Here is a 27,372-nt window from a genome sequence, read left to right as displayed (position 1 = left end):
ACTATTACCATTATATTATTATTATTATTATTATTATATAATATATTAGTCTTACCATAAGTAGGATTCCCTCATACTATCTTTACTAATTTTATTATTATTATTACACTATTATTATTAATAGTATTATTGAAATAATTATTGGTATCTTTACTTAATTATTATTTCCTTATGTTTATTATTAAATCCCGATATAAAATCCCGTATCACCTACATATAATTTCGGCCTCCTTACCTTCCCATAAAATTACACGGCCCAATATAGGAATACCAGTCCATTTTCAATTCCCAACTTGCTTACTTGCTTTATTATTTAATTAAACGTCTTACTTGTAATTATTATAAGAAATGCCTTTAATTAATTACTAAATTACATAAATTATTATCATAAGTTATTATCAAAATACGGGGTATTACACCAACCACCCCTCAAATCACCCACAAAATCAACCAACCATACCAAAATTCTCATCACATTTCGTAGCTATCGAAGATAGTCTACCCAATGGCACCCCTACACCCACACACCTAACGAGAAACTTCATAGCAAAATTAGCTTTCATTCAATTTGTTGAAAGAAGCCATTTCGGAGGGATGCCAAGTGAGGATCCACATCTTCACATGGAGACCTTTGTGATTATTGTGAAGCAATCTCTCAAACGGGTGTGACTCAAGGTCAAACACAATGGGTACTCTTTCGATTTTCTTTGATAGGAGCCGCAATGTAATGGCTAAAGAGCGACTAAGTTGTAGTTAATCTAATGCTAATGCTAATCTAATCTAACACTAAATCTAAGATCAAAAGATCGACTAGTTTTTTCTAGAAAAGTGTGGAAAACATGTCGTAGTTGTTGTTTGAGTTGCGTGTCATTTACTTGAAAAAACGCCTCCTTTTTATAGGCCTCTTCACATGGTCCTTGTAACTACTCCTTACTCGGGAGCGGTTGAATAACCGCTTGCGTCATCTAGAATCTGCTCCCATGCGCTTGAAGACTTCCCTTAGTCTGGCGTTCTTTTCTTAGGCTTCTGTTCTTCTCATGGATGGACTACGTCATATAGGCCAAAATACTTATTCTTTAAGTAATTGGTCCAAGCACCCTTAAAATAATAAATTTAGTACCTTAACTAAATTGAGCGCTAATAGCAAAGAACCCAAAAAAACGAAATGGAGGTAAATACACTCTAATTATTTTCTGTGAGAACTGCATATATTTTAAAAAAAATACACCAAACAATTCATCATATCCCTTTGAGAAACTAAGCTTTGAGAATCGCTAAAACATAAATTTTCAGACATGACCTATGATGCAGGAGCATTGATGGAAACTGAAAATGAAGTGCTACTTAGTCGAAATGCAACTCATTTGGTCGAAGGCTTCAAGATTGGGTCAAGTTATTTGACGATGCTCACTTGGGTGGATAAAGGCCCAGAAGACGTTGAGTACACGGTTAATCCAACCGTGTAGATGTGTTAGCTGGTCCGAGTTATTAGTATTATTTAGCTAATTAATCTATTACAAATAAAGTTAGGAAAGTCTATAATTTCCTAATCCTAGCTGAATTCTTAGTTTGCTTATTTCAGTTATTTGTTTCCTAATTAGTTAAGGAAACTAGTTTACTTATTGCCCAAGTATGATTAGGTTTTTAGGATACTATAAATTAAAGCCTTGTAACCTAATTACTTGGAGATTACAGAAATACAATAAAGCTACCTTTGGTGTGCTTCCATCGTTGCTTCTTGCGAGATTCACGAACCAGGCCTTGCGAGGTTACCCTGAGTGCTTCGAGTGATTACCTTGCGAGGTATTGAGCGAGATTCACTTATCTATCTTGTTCCTTTGTTAATTCACACGTTTTACATTCTGTTCGCCTATTTAGTTCGTTGTTTTTACGTCAATTCCACAGTCAGATTATAACAATTCCGCCGCATAATTTCTAGCCTATTGAATTCGTCTAAAACATACTAATTCTATATCAAAGTGGTATCAGAGCTTAGGTTTTCGATTTATTGCTTAATAAATCAGTCTTGGGAGAAGATGGTGAATGGAGAAGGAGATAAACCATGGAAGGAGGATATGGATGCAATTAGGGCAGAGATTGGCCAGATTTCTTACGTAGTAAAGAGCATAGCTACGGATTTAGCCAGAAAAAAGAAAGAAGAATTTGAACGGGTCGAGTCAGACACCCAATCTGAATCTGAAGAGGACGGACAGCCAAAATCAACCAAAAAAACGAATGATGATGATAGAGGCCTGAAACTCGACATTCCCGAGTTTAACGGAGATGGAGATGCTTTGAAAAATTCTTGGATTGGATTCAAATCAGGCAGAGAGGATCTTTGAGTACAAAAATTATGATGAAAACAAGCAATTCAAGGTGGCTACCTTAAAATTGACCAAGTACGCATCTTTGTGGTACGAAAACATGAAGAGGCAGCGTAAGAAGGATAAGAAGCCAAAAATTGAAACATGGGATAAACTCAAGAAGCACCTCACAAAGAGATTCCTTCCTAGAGACTATGAGCAGGACAATTATCTAAAACTAACATCTCTGTCACAAGAGAGTTCGAGTGTCTCTGATTACATAAATGAGTTTGAAAAGATGAGTATCGTATGTGATCTAGAGGAAAAGCAAGAGTTGAGGACTGCACGATTCATTCGTGGTCTTAACACTAATTTGGCGCAAAGGGTGGAAATTCAACATTATGATAACTTTGATGATGCTTGCAGATTGGCTCTTAAATTTGAGAAGCAGGATACGAGCAAGAAGTCCTATACTCGTGACTACGCAAACAATTCGAGCACATACTCGAAATCAGCCGCTACCACATCTAGTAGCAAGGAACCACGACATGAGGATCCTAAAGATAAAGGAAAAGGCACGGTGGTGGAAGCTAAGGAGACACGGTTGAGGCGTTGCTTCAAGTGCCAGGGATATGGGCACATTGCCAATGAGTGTCCGCAAAAGAAAGCTCTGACAATTCAAGAACTGGTTAACTTAATTCCAAATTTCGTTGTCCCAGAATCTGAATCGGAACCTATTGATGTCGAGGATGAGAGTGGTGGGGAATAAGTACATGAGGTGGAGCCTTACAGTGACGAGGAGAAAGGAGTGTTGGTGCTTAGAAGCCTCCACACCGAGGCTGCTCAAATTGAGCACGAGCAAAGGGAGCAATTGTTTCATTCCCGTTGTAAGGTAAACAGTCGGATTTGCACTCTTATTATTGATAGTGGTTCTTGTACCAATGTTATAGCTAAGGATGTCGTTGCTAGACTGAAATTGCCTACTAAGAATCATCCTAAACCATATAAATTACATTGGCTTGATGGGAATAATGGGCTTATGGTAAAGAAACAGGCTTTAATTTCTTTGCAATTGGGACCGTATAAAGATGAGATATTATGTGACGTAATCCCGATGAATGCTTGCCATATTTTGCTGGGTAGACCGTGGCAATATGATAGGAAGGTGGAACATGACGGACGAAGTAATGTTTATGTTGTTTCTAAAGGGAAAGCTAAGTATCATTTGAAACCATTGTCACCAACCAAATATAACAAACCTATTGCAAAAGACAGTTTGTTTTTAGATGCTAATGAGGCCGAGGAGGTTGTAGCTCGATGTAACACCCCCATTTATTTAAGGGCCTGAACTAGGACTCCTCAGATAAATGACGGTGTCACCATCTCGGAAACCCGAGGCAGTAGATAACAAAGGAAAGAAACACAGTACTTTATTAAAATGTTTATAGTGAGATTACAACTGGAATTAAAACAAATCTTCCAAAAATATGACCAAGAGATAAAGTCTGATAAAACTACTAATAAGACTAAGGTGGGCTAGGCACTAAGTCAGTCATCCAAGCTCTCTTCCCGGCCAGCTCCCATAAGTCTCTGAAATACTTGTCAATCTGCTCCCCAATAATTGGATCATCACAGGCGTACACGAATACACAGGGTCAGCCGCGAAGCTGAGTAGGGAAAACAATGAAACAATAAAATATGATATGCATGCTCCTCCGTCACCTCCATCTCCATCTCAACTCAAATCTCATATCTCATACCCCGGACAACCCAGCCATACCGATCCCCGGTAGACTATATATATATCGACCGTAGCTGATCTGCCAGCTCGCAGCTGAGGACACCAGGGCAAGTCTGCAACCCGCCCCTGGCCTTATCACAACTCACATCGTATCTCAACATCGTCACTCCTACACCATCCTCCAACTCCAATGCATATGAGATGCTCAACATAAATTAATGCAACACAATATATATATTAATGAATGAAATCATGCCAGCTACCGAATGTTGTGATATCATACTCAATACGATCAACTCAGTCAATCACCTTCCCATATATGAATCATAACGTAAATCAACAACCACGAATCAAGTCAACACAATTAAACAACAACGATAATAAGTCAAGTGTATTTCCCTACCTCAAAGTGCCAAAGAATTCCAATTAAGTAATTCAAGCAAATTTAAAAATAAAGCAACGAATCTGATTATCGATCCTTCACGAATCCGTCACCTAAAACAATTAAAATATTTATAATTACTAACTACTAAATATAGAAATCTCCCAAAATAGAAGCTTTCCCGAAATACAATCCCGACACCAAACTTATGCCCAACTGATAACTAAAATAACCCGATTAGTATTTGACCCAACTTCCCAAAATAGAAGGTTACTAAAAATAGAATTTCTTAAAATGGAAACTTTCTCGATATAGTAACTTTTCTCTTTTAACAAACCCGACTCAAAACCCGACTTGAATTATTTTAAAAGACTCGGGAATTTAAGTTAAATAACTAATATGATAAATAAAGATTAAACGAATTATACGCTTTAGAAAACCCGAATCAAATATTGAGCAACTCAACGACCCGACTTAAACCCGTCTTTAATTATTTAAATAACTCGGAATTAAATTAAATAAATTATTTAGAAGACTCGGGAACTAAATTAATTAATTAAGAATACGACCCATTACGAATTATAACGATTTAAATTATGAAAACCCGTTTCAAAACTAAAACAATTCGAATAACCCGATTAGACACGACCCACACCTTCACTCTCGCTCACACCCCTCACGCGCCGCCTGAACCACCCCGACAACCACCAGGCCAGCTCCCCACTTTAACCCAGCCACCCACAACCAAGCCCCACCTGGTCGACTGCCGCCGGCGAGTCGAACCAGGGCCGTCAACTGGCCTGGTTCACCACCGTGCCTCACCAACACCCCCTGTTTATCTCTTACCACCACCGCAACCAACAACTACCCCCTGCCCAAACAACCACCATCCTACTCGCCGCCAACCCACGCACACAGACACCATAGCACCACCGTTTCGACCTCCCCCTAGTCCACGGTGGTGCCACCCAAAACTCAACCAATCTAACCCACCTGAAACCCGTTTGTCTACCCCTGTCGACAACACCTCCTGCCGCCATTTCCACCGCCCTAAACCACCATAACCACCACCACAACACTCGTCACTAACCACCCATTTCCCTTACCCCGTCAACAACCACTAGCCTCAGCTCCCTAAGTCACGAAACAACCACCAAAAACCCGACATCAAATGCGAAAAACAGAGGAAGGGTTGAACTCTTACCTTTCCTGCCGCCACCAGGGTTGCCCACGGCCGTCGACAAAAGCCCCTAGATCTTCCCTGCTGTGCCGTCAATCACCCACGGCCACTCTCTCTCTCTCTCTCTATGCGTGAAAGTTGATATTGAAGCTGATGAAGAGAGGGAGGCGGGTTGAGGGAGGCGGGTTGATAGAGATTAGGGTACTATTAGGTTTAGGGGTTAGGGTTAGGGTTAAATGGGCTTTAGGGTTAAATGGGTTGAACCTGATCTTGGGCCAACTCAATTGGGTCAGCTCACACTTCGAATTCCATATAAACCCGTCTCAATTAACTTATATCGATACAACGCGAGTTAAGTAAAATAATTTAACGTAATTATTGACTCAACAATTAACCCGATATAATTAGTAATATAAAATGTGTAACAATTAATATATATAATAATATCCGTTTAATTGATTATATATAAAATACGGGGTATTACAGTCTTCCCCCCTTAAAATGAACTTCGTCCCGAAGTTCGCTCCCGTACTCAAACCTCAGAAGGGGTATTGTATATCGTACATACGGACGTCACGCATTTCTAACACAGTTAACACACACTTTTGACACATCAATAAAACATAACAGACACGAAATGTTACATTCTGCCCTCCTAAAAAATAAACTTCGTCTCGAAGTTTAACTCATCTTCACTTAACCCAACTAACTACAACTAATAACTACCTGAGAACACAAATGTATAACAACTAAATAATCATCTGAGAACACCGTCATCTTCCATCTAAATTCCGATCTCAAACTCAAATAACTCCATAACCATGGTCTCACTGGACCGCAATGTAACTCGGCACAAGGGCCCCACAACTCATAACTCAATACCAGTAGTTTAACTTATACTCTCCTTTTACACCTCAACCAACTAACAAAAGTATGAATAAAACATATAGAACTCATTTGCATAGGTACCCCACAACGAAACATCAACTTGATCAAAACTACAATCTACAAACAAGTGCAATATAAACATTAAGATTTTACAATCCTACCCGACTAGAAACATGGTTACGTCCTCGTAACCTCTTTTCAATTTTCGTATGCCCATGCAACAAAATCATTATCAACCACATGTGACAGGAAGGAACACATGATAAGAGATTGCGCATCAATATTAAGATCGAAACAAGGTTTTATTAAGGAATTAACTGATTGTCAACAAGTAACATTTATTACTAGCTCATGCTTAACTTAAAAACGCTACATCCAACTAAAAGGACAACAAGAAAGGAACCAAGGTTTACACGGATTCACAACTAAACAAATTGGATGATCAATTATAGACTATGAACGAGCGAGAGCAAAATCAACAAAACAATTTAAAAACTTCTCACATTTGTAAACATATCACAGGAAACAGATCTACCACTGCTATCCCTCACAATCACATGATCTTATTGACATGTCCGTACAACCATTTACTCAACTCACTGGTTTAGGTCACGAATTAGGCCGATGACTTTAAGCAATTAACAACATACTCATAATTCATATTTTAAATTATAAAAATTGTTTGCACGATATCAATTCTGAAAACATGTTTCCCAATAAAAGTAACTACATATGATCTATGACAACGACAACATTACTTCCATATCACAACTATGTTTCACATTTTAGCAACCATATCATTCAATTGTGTCCAAAGAACTTAGTATAATTCATTTTCAAAGAAAACAAAAGATATTGTATAAATAGTTTAAACATATACATTTGCCATCATATACTTTGTAGAACACTAGCTATGATAAAAGATTAGCAACTTGAACAACTTCCCTGATTTGCACGATTTGAATATTTAGGCAACTCGTGGCTCAATTAAATGTAACCATAATGACTATCATTTAAACCAATGCATATCATGTGAATCATCAAAAGAGGTATCCCATTATAATTGCCAACATAGTTATCATAAACAATCTTTATTAGAATATAATTGATAGTAACGACTCGAGAATATAGACATGTCAGATGTCGTGTTACGATTGCAAGAATCACTTTAGCATTTTATGACAATATAATAACGAACATATCCAATAAGAAATAACTCACTGTTTATTATCATGTTATAGATTTAGGTTCAACTGAAATAATTTAATGTGATGAAGGTAATAAATATAACTATTGGCACACAACTCATATGAAAGACATTAGAACTTAGATGCATCCTACATGTGTGAACATTTAGACATACTCATTACTACCATCCATGTGTAAACATTTAAACATAATTATTATAATTATTCTTGCGAGTATATTAGAACAATCAAATTATCATTTAATGCCATCAACTTTACCAAGATATGACAATGTAGTTTTATATTTATATATATCCGACCACTATGCAAATATGATGAACACACTAGAAATATTACAACATGCCAAATATATATAACGTATGCAAACAGCTGGACTCGTATAAACATTTCACCCCCGATTAAGAATCAAATTAAGCAATCCAATTTTACTCATGCTATCATGCCAACAATGTTATCAACTAAGTTTTAATATTATCACTTGTTAAGATATATAACTACTGAACATGCATGCTACTATCGCCATATAAAACATTATAAATTCACATTACTAAAGCTCATGAATTAACCAAACAATTGTATGAAAATTCAACATAGAACGCACATTTTAAATGTTTTGATTCACGTTGTAACTTTCAAAGATCACGAATAAATAACCGTCCGATTAAAACTTGATTCATATTATTTTTATAACACACGGAGAGTTAAAAACACAGGGAAAAATAATTAGGTCTAAAGCATAAGAACTCCATTTTTAAAGAATTTTACAACTCAGTTGGTCCAAACAAACATGTGACAGCAATTGGTCCAAAACTTGGGTCAGTTTGCAAAACCTACCGTTTAATATAGAGACATCAAGAATTTTTTTTTTTTTTTTTTTTTTTTTTTGGCTTATCAATTTGAAAACATATGCGAATTTTTTGATCGATGGAGTTGGAATTATGCGAAAATTATTAATACAATTTAAATGAGGATTTTTACAAAATCGTTGGTCAAAACATCACTGCACCGAAACTTCCTAACCACAACTCACTAAAATATTTATTACTCCTATTCCGTATATCATATAAGCATGAAACCAACGCCAAATGAACACTAACTCCCAAGGCTATTTCTCATAAAATTTCCATCCATAGGCAATAAACAGAAAAGAGATGGTAGTAAGGTCAATTAAAGAGTACAATCAAACAAAACGAGTTTCAGCACTAAGTCGTTCATTTTCTATGTTCCAAACTCTTACAACCATACTATCGATACTAACCCATCCTAACTTGAATCTCACACTGTACTTACGTAAACATCTACCCCATAGATTCCCTTCGCATCTCGATCTATTCCTTACATCTAAATCACGATGGTTATGACTATAAACATGTAATTCAATAGTGTTTCTAATTACTATCACAATACTATACTAGCATGGCTTTGGGGTCACATAACCGCATATTACTAGACATAATAGTACTATCAGCACATCATTCAACATCCACCTAGGTAACTATCATCGACTCGCAATTATTTCATACTCACGGCTACCACAACACTTCATTGATTATTAACCTGAACTCGAAGATTTTATTTCTCATTTCCACAACATCATATGCTCACGTCATCATTCATACAAAATACTTACCGTAGCGTTGTCCTGCAGAATGGTTAGAATATATGGGTCTCAAGGTATACATCAACTCGATTATGCAATAATCAATGTATCAATCAGTTAGCACTTAGGCAACGATATAGGAATTTCATGCTCTACCTCATGCAACTTTGCTACCCTTTCTCTCATATACACTCAGGGTTTCCGGGTCAAACTGAGAGGGCCGCTGGTTCGGTGTGAGGGGGCCCCTAACTCATACCTTACCTTAGTGTGCTCCTAACAGTTCTATCCCGGGGTTCATTTTAATTAGACACATCCTATGTTCATTGAGCTCATTGGTTTAGGCCTGAGGATCGTTCTCTCTGATACCACTTTGTAACACCCCCATTTATTTAAGGGCCTGAACTAGGACTCCTCAGATAAATAACGGTGTCACCATCTCGGAAACCCGAGGCAGTAGATAACAAAGGAAAGAAACACAGTACTTTATTAAAATGTTTATAGTGAGATTACAACTGGAATTAAAACAAATATTCCAAAAATATGACCAAGAGATAAAGTCTGATAAAACTACTAATAAGACTAAGGTGGGCTAGGCACTAAGTCAGTCATCCAAGCTCTCTTCCCGGCCAGCTCCCATCAGTCTCTGAAATACCTGTCAATCTGCTCCCCAATAATTGGATCATCACAGGCGTACACGAATACACAGGGTCTGTAACACCCCCTTCATACCAAGGTGCCTTACCAGGACCACCCTACCATGAGAATGCGTTACCATCTCGGTTGCCCGAGGTTAGTACATATCAAAAGCGTCTGAACTGAGCACATTTATTAAAGTAGTGTAATTAACAAAGTTACAACATCCAAAACCAAATACCGTTTAATGAAATACAACTTCAAGGTCTTAATAATAAAAGAAACTCGCTAAGACTCCGACGGTGATGCTATGACTCATGGTGGCAAATCTCCCAAGAAAATCCCCAAGCTCTCACAAGCAAAACCTGTCAAGCCTGCTCACCATCCCCGAATGGATCACCGCAGATTCCACAAACAACGACGGGGTCAGTATTATGCAACAAACAAGACAAACAAAAGTAATACTCGTCTGATCATCATCACTCCCAATCACCCTGTCTCACATAGTATCCGACTACACACTAAAGTGTGTAGCCCTGCCAGATTACCCATCGCAACAGGTAATCCTCGCCGCCAGTGGGTGACCGCAGCCGATCCCACCTAGTCCAGCTCCTCAACGAGCGACAATAATCCCTGTCCCGTAATGTGCACATCCCCTCCCGTGGCGGGTTCCACGGAGGGCGAACTAGGGTGTGAAGCCACTCCCGCAAGTGACTCCACCACAATCACAATCACATGACATTACTGACATCTCAATCCCTTCACACCAACACTGTCACAACAATCTCCATATTACGATGATCAATAGACAACGATAAATACAATAATATGTCATGTAAAGCACAGCAACTGAGTAGGGAAACCCTACCTTAGCAATCACAAAGAAGAAGCAACACGGACAATCAAAAAGGCTCCTCTACGAAGTCTTCTCCTATACAAAGATCATACAACACAATTACACTTTGAACGATTCCCAACATCCCCTTCCATATAAATGTATAGCAACCCGAAACGATGCAATAATTACAAAGATGTACTTACCAACAGTGCAACAAGAACCTTTACGCAAGAATCACCGTAAATTATCGACACGAGGATGCTACGAAATGCTCAAAGGGATGATTAGGGAATGATTTGGGTAGGATTAGGGTACGTAGCAATGTTAACGCTGTGAAAAGTGATATAAGAAACTGACGCGGAATTATAAAATACCCTAATCATTCCTTAATCAAACCGTCGAAATATAACTTCGCCAAACCGGACACTCGGTCGAGTGCAACAACACTCGGCCGAGTGTCCAATACTCGGTCGAGTATTCACTATACTCGGCCGAGTATTCCTCGGCAGAACCGAAATAACACACACTAAGAGCACTACTCGGCCGAGTAGGCTCTACTCGGTCGAGTAGGCTCCAAGGAAGATCCGTAGTGTTACAATCTTTCCCCCTAAAAAGAACTTCGTCCCGAAGTTCACACTCTACTACACACAATCACAACACCACGACACAAGACTCTAACAATCACATGAGACAACTCCAAGGAACTACACAAGCATCACAACAAGTTACCCAAAACGCATCTCCCGACACGAATCAAACAAAGCAAAGAAAACACAAAACACTATCGCGACCATCTTCTACCCCCCTAAAAAGACAACGGTTACGTCCCCGTAACCAAACATACCTGATCAAAAAGGTTAGGAAAGCGGTCTCGCATAGCTTCCTCGGGCTCCCATGTGGCTTCCTCCACATTATGATTAGACCAAAGGACCTTGAGTAAGACCGTCTCACCATTCCGGGTCTTACGAACCTTGCGATCAAGAATCTCCTTAGGAATCTCAGCATAGGACAAGGATTCATCAAGTTCGATGTTCTCCATCTCGAGGATGTGCGACGGGTCACTCACATATTTCCGGAGTTGAGACACATGAAAAACATTGTGAACTCTATCCAAAGCTGGTGGTAAAGCTAACCTGTAGGCTACCTCGCCAACACGGTCCAGAATTTCATAAGGACCTATAAACTTTTGGCTTAGCTTACCCTTTTTCCCAAACCTCATAACACCTCGCATAGGTGACACTTTCAAAAGCACCTTGTCACCTACCGCGAACTCAATGTCCCTGCGGTGTAAGTCGGCGTAGCTCTTTTGACGATCTTGAGCTGCTCTCATCTTTTGGCGAATCAACTGGATCTGCTCAACCATATCCTGAACCAATTGTGGCCCTAAAACCACTGTCTCGGAACTATCATCCCAACAAACTGGACTTCGGCATTTCCGGCCATACAAAGCTTCAAATGGTGCCATCCCAATACTTGTATGATAACTATTATTGTATGAAAACTCGATCAAATCAAGTCTGTCTTCCCAATCGCCTCCAAAGTCCATAACACATGCCCTTAGCATGTCTTCTAAGGTCTTGATGGTCCGCTCTGTCGACCATCGGTTGCGGATGAAAAGTCCGTACTCATCTTCAATGTTGTACCCATCAACTCTTGCAGTTCTTGCCAAAACTTTGATATGAACCTCGCATCACGATCGGAAACAATATCTTTCGGAATGCCATGCAACCGAACCACATGCTTTCAACCCAATGCAAGCCGCATCTTAGACCAAGTATCCTTCATGGGGACGAAATGGGCTGATTTGGTTAGCCGATCCACAATCACCCAAATCATGTTGTTACCTTGCTGTGACCTAGGTAACCCCACAATAAAGTCCATGGAGATCGACTCCCACTTCCACTCAGGCACTGTCAGAGACTGAATCTTACCTTGAGGTCTCCTTTGTTCACCTTTGACCCTTTGACAGGTCAAACATCTAGCCACAAACTCAGCTACGTCTCTCTTCATGTTCGGCCACCAAAAAGTCTTCTTAAGGTCTCTATAAAGCTTATCACCACCCGGGTGAACTGAATAAGGAGTGCAATGAGCCTCGAGACAAGATCATTCTCCTCAACTCGCATCGTCAGAACACACCATCTCCCGTCAAAACGAACACTCCCATCTGGATGTATAGAGAACCGGGAAGCTGCTCCACTCTCTACCTTTGACTTCCACTCCTGGATCTTAGGATCAAGCTCTTGCTTACTTTTGATGTTTTCATACAACTCTGGCTCGATCGTCAAATCCCCGATGGTACCCCCTTCTCGAATCATAAAGATCCCCAATCTAGACATCTCATCTCTCAACTTCAGCAAGGACATAGCTGTACATAGCGAATGAAAGCTCTTCTTACTCAAAGCATCAGCGACAACATTAGCTTTACCCTCATGATAGATGATCTCCATATCATAATCTCCAATCAGCTCCATCCACCGCCTCTGTCGCATGTTAAGCTCCTTCTGAGTGTGGATATACTTTAGACTCTTATGATCAGAGAACACCTTAAAAGTTGCGCCATAAAGGTAGTGCCTCCAAATCTTAAGAGCGAACACGACTGCGCCCAGCTCCAAATCATGAGTAGGGTAGTTCTCCTCATATTGCTTCAACTGCCTCGAAGCATAAGCTATCACTTTCCCTCCCTGCATCAAGACACAACCCAAACCGTTCTTTGAAGCGTCGGTATAGACCTCAAAGTTCTCACAACCCTCTGGCAAGGCTAGGATAGGAGCTGTGGTCAAGCGTTCTTTTAAGGTCTGAAACGCCGTTTCACAACTCTCATCCCAAACAAATCTGACTTCTTTCCTCATCAAGGACGTCATAGGCCGTGCTATGGTAGAAAAATCCTTCACAAATCTCCGGTAGTAGCCGGCAAGGCCTAAGAAACTCCTGATCTCAGCAACATTCTTCGGCGATTCCCACTTGGTAACAGCCTCAATCTTACTAGGATCCACAGATACCCCCTTCTTGGATATGACATGGCCTAGAAAAGCCACTTCCTCTAACCAGAACTCACACTTGGATAACTTGGCATAGAGCTGATTTTCTCTTAAAGTCTGCAAGACTATCCTCAAATGCTCTTCGTGCTCTTCCTTGGTCTTGGAATAAACTAGGATATCGTCAATGAAAACAACCACAAACCTATCCAAAAACGGTGTGAAGATCCGATTCATCAAATCCATAAAAGCTGCTGGCGCATTGGTCAACCCAAAAGGCATCACTACATACTCGTAGTGACCATAACGAGATCGGAACGCTGTTTTAGGAATATCTTCGTCTGCTATCCTCAACTGATGATACCCCGACCTCAGATCAATCTTAGAGAATACACCAGCTCCACTTAGCTGATCGAACAAATCATCAATCCTCGGCAACGGATACTTGTTCTTCACTGTAACCCGATTGAGCTCTCTGTAGTCAATGCACAATCTCATACTCCCATCTTTCTTCTTTACGAAAAGAACTGGAGCTCCCCACGGTGACACGCTCGGCCTGATATAACCCTTGTCTAACAACTCATGTAACTGCTTCTTCAACTCAGCCAACTCTTTAGGTGCCATACGATAAGGTGCTTTAGATATAGGACCCGTTCCCGGCTTAAGCTCCACGCTGAAATCAACATCCCTCTTGGGAGGCAAACCCGGTATTTCCTCAGGAAATACATCTTCAAATTCTTTCACCACGGAAATCTCAGAAGTTGTCGGCGGCTCTACTCGGTGATCTCTCACATGACAAAGGATTAAGGGACACTTCTTCCTTAAACATGACTTTAAAGTCATAACCGCTATAAACCTACACTTAGGCTTTACCACAAACCCCCTATAGGACACCTTAACACCCTTGGGACTCTTTAAAGACACTCTTTTCTGTCTACAATCTATCCTGGCATCATACCTACCTAGCCAATCCATCCCGACAATCACCTCAAACCCATCCTTAGGAAACTCTAACAAAGGGTTTCTTGGTAAATCTACCCCTCCAATCACCATAGATATATCCTTATATAACTTGAGACACGACACGACTCCCCGAAGGTATGAACACATCATCTTTTACAACCTCAAAATTGCCCAAACCCATAGACACAAAGATGACTTTTAGACACAAACGAATGTGTAGCCCCTAATCAAACAAAACAAAAGACGGTACATTATTAACAAGAAAGGTACCGGTAACTACATGAGCATCATCCTGCGCTTCCTGCTTATCCATCATGAAGAGCTTTCCACTATTCTTCTGTCCTCCACCCCGAATCAAGCATTGGAGGTACTAGGCTTAGCTATAGAATCCTGGGTGACACCGTTATTCCGACGCCGATAAGATCCACCACCACCGCGGTTGTAACCGCCCTGGTTACCCCGTCCACCTCTGTTGCCCCATGAACCTCCCGGTCGGCTACTAGCAAAACTCGAGTCGGCCCCCGAGAGAAATTTCCGATCGAGCTCCCGAACCACCGCCGGGCTTGTAGCTCGTGCGGTCTCGCCTTTGTGGCCTACACCACCACAAATAAACACGTAAGGTTGGTGTTGTCACTTACACCCCCGACCCCCATTCTTTCCCCAACCACGAGAACCTCCCGAGAAACCAGCTCCACTAGAGAAAGCTTTAGCATGGTTGAAATTTCCTTTCTTGTTGGTTGACTGATTGTTGTTCCCACTATCAGCCTTCCTCTTTTCTCAGAAATCCTTTCTTCGATCTCCCTCGAGAGATCCACCATTCTCTCGGCTTGACCCGCTCTCGGATACACTTCCTTGAGATCGTAGCAACCCCAAAGGCATACGACTCACGATCTTAGCAGATAAACCCCTCTCAAATCGGAGAGCCAAACCCCTCTGTCCGAGCTGCAAATCTTCCACATAACGAGATAGCTCCATAAACCGATGATAGTAATCCGTGACTGTCATCTCCTCAGACATAGTGAAAGATTCAAAGTCGGATCTCATCTTGTGTCGGATATGCTCCGACAAATCGTTTCTCATAGCACTCTTCAACCCAGACCACGGAATTGCCCCTTCCTCTTGGTAGTAAGCTCTAGCATCGTCCTTGACATTCTGCCACCAAACCGCAGCTTCTCCTCTTAGGTAGTACACTACCTGCTCAACAATCATATCCTCGGGGCACTTAACCATTTCCATGAGAGCTTCAATCTCACGGTGCCACTTCTCGAGCAGCTTTGGTTCACCTACCCCGTCATATGTGGGAGGGTGGAAACGAGCAATGTTGATGCTAAGCTGGGTTGCATCCAACTTCTTCTCGTTTCCTTTTCCCACATTTTTGAGAGCTTCAAGGAGAGCCTCTTGTTGCTCAATCATGCGAGCAACCTCATCAATAGACATCTCCGAAGCTTGGATCTGTGCGGGAGTTCTTTTGGGCGGCATTTTGAGCTGATAAGAATGAAAGAACGTAAACACACGCTCAAAATATAATACTCTTCCGCCATAAGAACACTCGGCCGAGTATACATCATACTCGGTCGAGTATAGAGCACTCGGTCGAGTATCCTCTCAGATACTCGGTCGAGTGTCGACTCCAGAGAAAATCATCAAAACACAAAAAGAAGCACTCGGTCGAGTGTAGCAACACTCGGCCGAGTGGACCATACTCGGTCGAGTATACCCCCATACTCGGTCGAGTTATCATAAACAGTAGCGATGGCTACTTTCTGTCAAACAACACTCGGTCGAGTTCTTGTCTGCTCGGCCGAGTACTCCATACTCGGTCGAGTGCCTACCTGGCTCGGCCGAGTAACACTATAAACAGGTTAGCAGTTTACGATTCCCCTATCATGCTCACTATTCTCATAACAATACGTAAGGAAGCAAAAGCCATGTTATAAACATATCAACATGCAATGCATATATCAAAATTTTAATGCCACATTGTAAACATATCAGCATACTATTCATGCTCATTCGATTCCTATCATAACAATCATTCACAATCCATCTCTTCTATCATTTCTCCCTTCATCACCTTCACAACTTTAACACATATATATATTCAACTATCAACTTTTACTAGCCTTCATCATCACACACACGTACATGCAAAACCTACTCTCACCACTTTTCCCCATGTTACCGGTTTGAGTTAGTGAGGGCCAAGTTGCGACTCCGGGACGTCTCCCGAGTCTTTGCGGTAGCTCCAGACAACTCTCCCCGGGTTCATTTTATTTAGACTCCCTAGGTTCATTAAATTCATTTGTTTAGGTGCCGGAATCTTCGGCTCTGATACCACTTTGTAACACCCCCTCATACCAAGGTGCCTTACCAGGACCACCCTACCATGAGAATGCGTTACCATCTCGGTTGCCCGAGGTTAGTACATATCAAAAGCGTCTGAACTGAGCACATTTATTAAAGTAGTGTAATTAACAAAGTTACAACATCCGAAACCAAATACCGTTTAATGAAATACAACTTCAAGGTCTTAATAATAAAAGAAACTCGCTAAGACTCCGACGGTGATGCTATGACTCATGGTGGCAAATCTCCCAAGAAAATCCCCAAGCTCTTGTGGGTTAATATCCGTATACTACCCTTCGAATTAAGGATTATAACGTAAAATTTCATATGCAATTTATAGTCATAAAACGAAAATAACAAGGAAACGATAAAGATTAGAAATCAACCTCGGGTCCTTTAAATGCGGCGTAAAGAACAGAAATCTAAGCAGATTTCCTCCTAATTGTTGCACCCAAGACTTTGTCCGAGATATGCCCTTGTGCTAGAACAGTGTTCTCCGATTGCCTTGCAATATAGGGAGAACTGATGTGAGTTTGCTTGAGATGTGAGATCTCGGTTTCTCTGAGAAAGAATGCTCTTCGAAACCCTAAATTTTTAGCAAGAATGAATTAGGTTAGACAAGAGGAGAAAGCTCTCCTTTTGTCTTGGTGATTCTCGGCCAAACCGAGTGAGAGGAGCCCGTATGGGCTTTTCATTTTCTCTTCACTTAAACTCGCGGTCCGGTCCATCACTCGCTAAGTGTATATGACGTGGTCTGATTATAAACTGTTATCGGTTATCGGAAATTAAGGCATCAGCTAATAATACGGGTTAGCTGAATTATTAATACGTGTCCGACAAAACAGTATTGTATAATTATTTTAATATACATTTAATTAAATATAAATCACGTATATTTAATTTTACGAATTAATCTTAGTTAATTCGCCTTAGCCCATGATATTTAATCCGTATTAAATATAATATCTCAACATCACATATTTGACTAATTACTTAGTCAAATAACTCGACTAACCGGTTAGTCAATTTTGGCATCTACATGAAAGTATTTTCATACCGTCACATCTCTCGAACGTATCCTATAGGTGTGACTTTTAGGGACCAGTTGATCACCGCCATCCGTATGACAATAACGTCAAACTTATCTAGCAAGCCAACCGTTATTGATAAACGTGGATCAACGGATAATAATACCAAAGTATGCCCTTTGATCCTTTTAGAGGTTTATAAGTCCTTGCACTAATTGTTAAGGACACCAACCCCAACAAGCTCCCACTTGTCCGTACAAGTGCATGTGCAATGACGTTATCCGCACTAACTGGAGGACACAAGCTCCAACAAACTCCCACTTGTCCGTACAAGTGTATGTGCGATAACCGATTCTCATATTCATTTAAAATCTCTCCCACTCAATGTAAAACAATTTGCAGATCTGGATCCACAAAGGTCGTATTTTACAATCGATCTGTATCTAGAGTGGTTTCCCCGACTAGAGAGTAACTTAACCGATAAAACGAATCCGTATCCGAGCATGGCCATGCATTTCGATTCTGACTCCTCGAGTGGCCCTGAGAAATATCGAGTACCCGATAAAGGCTGAATATTTCCTTCAACTCGACTCCTTCCGATCTAAGCACGCATGAAATGACCCGAGAAAAAATCTACTTGGCCCCCTGTTACGGATGACCGTGAGAAAGAAACCAAAGTCACCCAAAATCTGCCGTAGTCTCAAGAGACAATCGATAGTCAAAAGAATCGACTCTTAGGATCACCATGGAAGTCCTATCCACGACCCGGCAACGAATGTTATAAAACATTTAGGACTCCACGTCGATGTCACAATTGTGTCCTACGAAATATCCGTATAAATCGCCTCGTGATTGGTGGTCACCAACCTGTTGACTTATGGCTCGTTGAACCCACCATCAACCAACGTCACGAATAATTGCCGAGTTATCACTCATGTGGGCAATTAAGGACTAACAAGATATGATGTTTGTTCAATTCACTTTGTGGTGTTCAAAATTGTCGTACAATTCCACATGAAAAACAAAATATATATATATATAAAATATCAAAACGATGAGGTCGTATAGAGTACAAAGGAGGATGAATCTGATCCATAAAAGAGTACTACAACTTGGGAACACGTTTGATTCCCATGGAATTAACGTGCCCTTCATGCTTATCTTGTCGTAATGCTTTAGTGAGAGGATCTGCTATGTTATCATCTGTAGCAATCTTTTCTATCACTACTGTCTTTTGCTCCACGTAATCCCGGATTAGATGAGCTTTCCGTTGTACATGTCTAGACTTGTTGCTAGACTTTGGCTCCTTAGCTTGGAAGATGGCACCACTATTGTCGCAATAGATGGTGATCGGGTCATTCGAACTAGGCACTACAGAGAGCCCATGTAAGAATTGACGCATCCATATCGCTTCCTTTGTTGCTTCGTACGCGGCATAGTACTCGGACTCGATCGTAGAATCTGCTTTGTGATTTGTTTCGAACTCTTCCAAATGATCGCAGCGCCATTAAGAGTAAAAACGAATCCAGACTGAGATTTCGAGTCGTCTCGATCCGTTTGGAAGCTAGCATCTGCACAGAATCGGTTGCGCATAGCTTTTGAGAGCCTCCATAAGTCAATGCCCAATCTTTAGTCCTCCTGAGGTACTTAAGAATGTTCTTGACACCCAACCAATGTGGTTCACCCGGTTGCTTTGTTGGAATCGACTTGTCATACTCAATGCATATGCCACGTCTGGATGTGTGCATATCATGGCATACATGATTGATCCTATTGCCGAAGCATAAGGAATCCGTGTCATGCGCTCTTTCTCTTCCGGTGTCTCGGTGCCCGAGACTTGCTCAAGTGCACCCCTGGAGCCATGGGAAGGAACCCCTTCTTGGAGTTAGTCATACTTGAATCTCTCTAGGACTTTGTCTATGTAAGACTCCCGATCGAGAGATAACATCCGTCGTGATCTATCTCGATAGATACGGATGCCTAGAATTCTCTCGTGCCTCTCCCGGATCTTTCATCCGGAAATGGTTTTTCAACCATACTTTCACCGAAGTTAAGAGAGGTATGTCATTCCCAATCGGGAGTATGTCGTCAACATACAATATTAGGAAGACAATCTTGCTCCCACTCGACTTGATATATAAACATGGTTCCTCGACCGATCGAGTAAATCCATTTTCTTTTATCACTTGGTCGAAACGATGATTCCAACTCCTTGATGCTTGCTTAAGTCCATAAATGGAACGCTTAAGCTTGCACACTTTCTTAGGATGTGTTGGATCGATGAAACCTTCGGGTTGTACCATGTACAACTCTTCCTCCAAAAAGCCGTTTAAGAAGGCGGTTTTCACATCCATTTGCCAAATTTCATAGTCATGAAAAGCGGCGATCGCTAAGATAATCCGAATGGAACGAAGCATGACTACGGGTGCAAAAATCTCATCGTAGTGCAAACCTGGCACTTGGGTGAAACCTTTAGCAACTAGTCGTGCTTTGTAGATATCTTGTTGACCTTCCACAGAATGCTTTATCTTGTAAAGCCATTTGCATTGAAGGGGACGAACCTTAGCAGGTAAGTCAACAAGATCCCACACGTTGTTCTCATACATGGAGTCCATCTCGGATTGCATGGCCTCAAGCCATAGCTTTGAGTCAGAACTGGTCATGGCACCTTTATAGGTTGCGGGTTCACTACTCGTTAAGAGTAGAACGTCATCTATGTCATGTTCCTCGACCATACCGATGTATCTGTCCGGAGGAATAGAGACTCTTCCCGACCTCCTAGGTTCCTCAGGAATATTCACCACAGCCGGGATTGAAGGAATAGGTTCCTCCAATGGTTGCTCGGTGTTTGGTTCTGGAATCTCCGACAGGTCGAAGGTTCTATCACTCTTTGCATTCTCGAGAAATTCCTTCTCTAAGAATGTCGCACTAGCCGCAACAAAAACGCGTTGTTCGGTTGGCGAATAGAAGTAATGACCACGTGTTCCTTTAGGATAACCTATAAAGTATGTCTTGACCGATCGCGGGCCGAGCTTATCCTCGTGTCTCCACTTGACATAAGCCTCGCAGCCCCAAACCCGTATAAAGGACAAGTTAGGGACCGTTCCCTTCCATAGTTCATATGGAGTCTTGTCAACAGCTTTAGACGGACTTCGGTTAAGTATTAGAGCGGCTGACATAAGAGCATAACCCCATAATGAATCAGGTAAAACCGTGTGACTCATCATGGATCGAACCATATCAAGTAGTGTTCGATTTCTCCGTTCGGACACACCATTCAACCGAGGTGTTCCAGGTGGAGTTAACTCGTAGGGCAATCCCACGGTCCTTCGGTGTGTTGATCAAACTCGTGAGAAAGATACTCGCCACCACGATCCGAACGCAGTGTTATTATCTTTCTACCCAACAGGTTCTGTACCCTATTTTGGTATTCCTTGAATTTCTCAAAGGATTCACTTTTGTGCTTCATTAAGTAGACATAGCCATATCTACTCAAATCGTCCGTGAAAGTGATAAAATACCTATAGCCTTCTCGTGCGGTGATTGACATAGGACCACATACATCCGTGTGTATGAGCCCTAATAGGTCAGCAGCGCGCATTCCAACACCTTTGAAGGAAATCCGAGTCATCTTACCGATGAGACATGATTCACACGTGCCAAATGATTGAAAATCAAAGGCCGAGATAGCTCCATTCTTGATGAGCTGTTTTACGCGTTTCTCATTAATGTGTCCCATACGGCAGTGCCATAGATACGTTTGATCTTTGTCACCAACCTTTAACTTTTTATTCATTACGTGTAATATTTCCGTGGTCTGATCTAAAACATAAATTCCGTTCATGGAAACTGCCTTGCCGTAAATCATATCGTGTAATGAGAAAATGCAAGCATTGTTTTCTATTACAAATGAAAAACCAAGTTTATCAAGCGCAGAAACTGAAATAATGTTTTTGGAAAGACTAGGTACATAATAGCAGTCATATAATGACAACTCAAATCCGCTTGGAAGCTGGATCACATATGTCCCCTTGGAGATGGCAGCTACTCTTGCTCCATTCCCGACACGCAGTCCACCTCACCCTTTACGAGGGGTTCGATGTTTCGAGCCCCCGCATATGATTACACAGATGAGAACCACAACCAGGATCAAGTACCCAAGTTCCGTAACTTGCGTGGTTAATCTCAATCATATGAATAAAAGTAGAAGAGAGAGAAGACATACCAACAGGTTTAACACGACCCGCCTTTAAGTCCTCATGATAAACAGGACATGTGCGTCTCCAATGCCCAATCTTGTGGCAATGATGGCATTCCATGTTTTCACTCTTGCTCTTTGTCATGCCGATGAGTTACTCGCCTCACCAGACCACTCTTCCCCGAACCCGACTTCTTGAACTTCGCCTTACCTCCTGTTAGGTTTGCCGGAGCTTTGCCCTTACCTTTCCCTTTGTTTGACACAACGAGAACATCCTGTTTCGAGCTCCCACTGCACTTCATGTCCTTCTCGGTCTGTACGAGGAGGGAGTGCAGTTCATGGGGAGTTTTCTTCAAATCATTCATATAGTAATTCGCTCTAAATTGCGAAAAACCATCGTGGAGTGAGTGAAGCATGCGGTCGATAACAATGTTCTCGCCGATGTTACGCTTAAAGGTCTCCACTTCTCGACATTCTCAATCATGCTTTGAGAATGTGTGGGCTAACCGGTTGGCCCTTTCTGAGTCTCGCATCAAAGAAGCGAGTGGTATGCTCATAGGTCACGATTCTCGGTGCTTTCGAGAATTCCTTAGTGAGCGTGGTGAAAATCTTGTTTGCACCATGGGCTATGAAGCGTTTATGCAAATTGGGTTCCATTGCAAAAATAAGTACGTTCTTTACCGCACCCGCTTCTAAAGCGAAATCGTTATACTTGTTGATTTCGTTAATTCCAGGCCGTGGGGCCTGGGTTTAACGGCATGGGCTCAAGCGGATATTTGAGCTTTCCGTCGCCAGCGGCAAGATTCCGTAATGCCGCCTCCCGGTCCCGCGAAGTTGGATCCATCATTCTTGATCCGAGTGGACTGATTCATCTGACTCATGAAGATCCTAAGCCAGGACTCACGGTCCAATGTGGCACTTGGCATTGGGTTATCACTTGAACCACCATTTGTTGTTTAGCGATTTAAAACGTGATCTACACTGAAAAAGAAAGAAAAACAAAACGAAATAAGCAACTCATCGAGGTGATTTAAGTCTATTTTAAAATTTATTTTAAACATGTAGACTCTCGCACTTGCATAATTGATCTCCCTCAAGAAAGATACAAGTGATCCCAAGACTCAATTTCAGTAAATTGATAAGCCAACTGTTTAGCTAATTCTTCCGGAAGAACTCTTGGTCGATAGATTTCCGTAAATCCTATCTATAGTCCACCATAGTCACAGGATCGTACGAGTGACCATAGTGTTGAGATAAAATAGGTCAATCAGTTCCAACTTACCCGACGTAGAAGGGGTCATAGTATGCCTACCGACGAAGAAGGGACTCATTGGAGTTTGACCTATAAAGACCGTTCTCAATTTTGGTTTATACGAGGAAGATCCCATCAACAAAATTATAATTCATTTTAAGTGAACGAATAACTAGCGTCTGTCGTGAATGAATTTATTTGGAAGATGGCTTAGAAACGTGTGACATGAGAATGTCAATGAAAACTAACTCGTGACCTCTATATGTGTCAGTTTTCATGCAATAGTTAGGTGGTTTGGTTTTTAGGCGGAAAATGATGCATTTAATCGTTGCGGAAAAATAAATAAAGGAATGCAATACGTAAATAAAATTTTCCTAGTGTGGCCTATCCTAGTATAAGAACATAATACAACTTTGGAATCCACCGTTGGACCCGAAAAGCTTGTCTTGATGTTCCATCTTGATCCAAGTAGCGGGAGTGAGCATCCGGTCTCCATCTTTGGTCTTCTCAAAAATTACAATTTAAAATTACAAAATATAAACCTATTTACATTCTAATTAAAACTGTAATTACAAGTGAAAAATCCAAAACGGAGATGCAAGATCTCAAAATACAACCAAGACCGTGTTCCATCATTACGGTAACACGTTCTACTAAGGCCACACTAAGTTACAATTGATTGTAAAAATTAAATACGTAATTAAAATGGCATTCACGGCATTCAACAAAACGATAAATAAAATTGCATCAACTAAAAACAAATTCATTCTTGACATAATTCCGTAATTATGTTAAATTTATCCAAACCACCTTTTAATGATTAAAATTCGTGTGATAAAACCGCTTCTATCATTTAATTTTAATCTATTATAATCCGTTACTTTAAATATAATTTAAAATAACTTAATGGTACGTGTGTGAACCGTTTCACAATCATAGCGAGTGTACTATATCCGGATAAAGTACATATTGAAGCCAAAAGAAAATTTAAATCAAAAGAAACAAATTTTCAAAGCTTTTAAAGACGAAATCCCTCGATCCAGGGACATAAGTGCTCGATCGAGGAACTAAAGGGCTCGATCGACTGAACTGCAAGTCGATCGAGGGGTATGCTAATCAGGGAGTACTCGATCGACTAATCTGGAGGTCGATCGAGTACCTTTATCAGCAAATCTGCTCGATCGAGTACGAGGACAACTCGATCGAGCAGTAGGGTTTAGAAAGGGGTCGATCGAGTACAACAGGGACTCGATCGAGCAAAAGGTTTTTGAAACAGGTCGATCGAGTACAACAGGGGACTCGATCGATCAAAAACAAGACAAAACAAAGACTCGATCGAGTAGAAATACGCTCGATCGAATGCAAAAGAGGCTGAAAACTTCAAAACCCTCGTGAAAACAAATATCGAGACAAGATCAATTGTAATTTTGATCAAAAACGCATCAAAACAAATTTAACAATTGACAAAAACTTGACATGTTGCTATAATCTCTGTATAAAATAACAACATGTAAAAACAACATGAAATTTGAAACAAAACAGCCGTGTAAAACATGGCACGGTTTGGTTTTTGAGACAAAACAACAACAAGAGCAACCGTGTAAACAAGACACGGTTCCCAAAGCAACCAAAAAATGCAGCAAATTAAAAAATTTCTGCCGAGTAAAAAAATGGCTGCCGAGACAAAATTTTAACCAAAATTCATCGTTTCAACAATCGTTTGATGAAAAACACATATAAAAATTTACGTGGCCTCGCTCTGATACCACTTGTGGGTTAATATCCGTATACTACCCTTCGAATTAAGGATTATAACGTAAAATTTCATATGCAATTTATAGTCATAAAACGAAAATAACAAGGAAACGATAAAGATTAGAAATCAACCTCGGGTCCTTTAAATGCGGCGTAAAGAAAGAAATCTAAGCGATTTCCTCCTAATTGTTGCACCCAAGACTTTGTCCGAGATATGCCCTTGTGCTAGAACAGTGTTCTCCGATTGCCTTGCAATATAGGGAGAACTGATGTGAGTTTGCTTGAGATGTGAGATCTCGGTTTCTACAGAGAAGAATGCTCTTCGAAACCCTAAATTTTTAGCAAGAATGAATTAGGTTAGACAAGAGGAGAAAGCTCTCCTTTTGTCTTGGTGATTCTCGGCCAAACCGAGTGAGAGGAGCCCGTATGGGCTTTTCATTTTCTCTTCACTTAAACTCGCGGTCCGGTCCATCACTCGCTAAGTGTATATGACGTGGTCTCGATTATAAATCTGTTATCGGTTATCGGAAATTAAGGCATCAGCTAATAATACGGGTTAGTTGAATTATTAATACGTGTCCGACAAAACAGTATTGTATAATTATTTTAATATACATTTAATTAAATATAAATCACGTATATTTAATTTTACGAATTAACTGGTTAATTCGCCTTAGCCCATGATATTTAATCCGTATTAAATATAATATCTCAACATCACATATTTGACTAATTACTTAGTCAAATAACTCGGACTAACTGGTTAGTCAATTTTGGCATCTACATGACAGTATTTTCATACCGTCACATCTCTCGAACGTATCCTATAGGTGTGACTTTTAGGGACCAGTTGATCACCGCCATCTGTATGACAATAACGTCAAACTTATCTAGCAAGCCAACCGTTATTGATAAACGTGGATCAACTGATAATAATACCAAAGTATGCCCTTTGATCCTTTTAGAGGTTTATAAGTCCTTGCACTAACTGTTAAGGACACCAACCCCAACAGCTCTCACTAGCAAAACCTGTCAAGCCTGCTCACCATCCCCGAATGGATCACCGCAGATTCCACAAATAGCAACGGGGTCAGTATTATGCAACAAACAAGACAAACAAAAGTAATACTCGTCTGATCATCATCACTCCCAATCACCCTGTCTCACATAGTATCCGACTACACACTAAAGTGTGTAGCCCTGCCAGATTACCCATCGCAACAGGTAATCCTCGCCGCCAGTGGGTGACCGCAGCCGATCCCACCTAGTCCAGCTCCTCAACGAGCGACAATAATCCCTGTCCCTTAATGTGCACATCCCCTCCCGTGGCGGGTTCCACGGAGGGCGAACTAGGGTGTGAAGCCACTCCCGCAAGTGACTCCACCACAATCACAATCACATGACATTACTGACATCTCAATCCCTTCACACCAACACTGTCACAACAATCTCCATATTACGATGATCAATAGACAACGATAAATACAATAATATGTCATGTAAAGCACAAAGAATCGAGTAGGGAAACCCTACCTTAGCAATCACAAAGAGTAAGCAACACGGACAATCAAAAAGGCTCCTCTACGAAGTCTTCTCCTATACAAAGATCATACAACACAATTACACTTTGAACGATTCCCAACATCCCCTTCCATATAAATGTATAGCAACCCGAAACGATGCAATAATTACAAAGATGTACTTACCAACAGTGCAACAAGAACCTTTACGCAAGAATCACCGCAAATTATCGACACAAGGATGCTACAAAATGCTCAAAGGGATGATTAGGGAATGATTTGGGTAGGATTAGGGTACGTAGCAATGTTAACGCTGTGAAAAGTGATATAAGAAACTGACGCGGAATTATAAAATACCCTAATCATTCCTTAATCAAACCGTCGAAATATAACTTCGCCAAACCGGACACTCGGTCGAGTGCAACAACACTCGGCCGAGTGTCCAATACTCGGTCGAGTATTCACTATACTCGGCCGAGTATTCCTCGGCAGAACCGAAATAACACACACTAAGAGCACTACTCGGCCGAGTAGGCTCTACTCGGTCGAGTAGGCTCCAAGG

At 40.9% G+C, this 27,372-nt stretch overlaps 1 protein-coding gene across 1 annotated transcript in view; it reads right to left on the bottom strand.

Moving 5' to 3' along the window:
• Positions 1-1,189: 1,189 nt before the first annotated feature.
• The window catches only part of LOC141599992 (putative inactive receptor kinase At5g10020), a 37,759-nt gene continuing 11,576 nt past the window's right edge, over positions 1,190-27,372 (bottom strand). Inside the window, exon 4 of the mRNA XM_074420141.1 lies at positions 1,190-1,300. The gene's annotated coding sequence lies outside the window, so the exon portion shown is untranslated. The remainder of the gene's footprint in view (positions 1,301-27,372) is intronic.

The sequence above is a fragment of the Silene latifolia genome, chromosome 9 (genome assembly GCF_048544455.1).
Source record: "Silene latifolia isolate original U9 population chromosome 9, ASM4854445v1, whole genome shotgun sequence".
Lineage (NCBI taxonomy): Eukaryota > Viridiplantae > Streptophyta > Magnoliopsida > Caryophyllales > Caryophyllaceae > Silene > Silene latifolia.
This window is presented reverse-complemented; position numbering and strand designations above follow the sequence as displayed.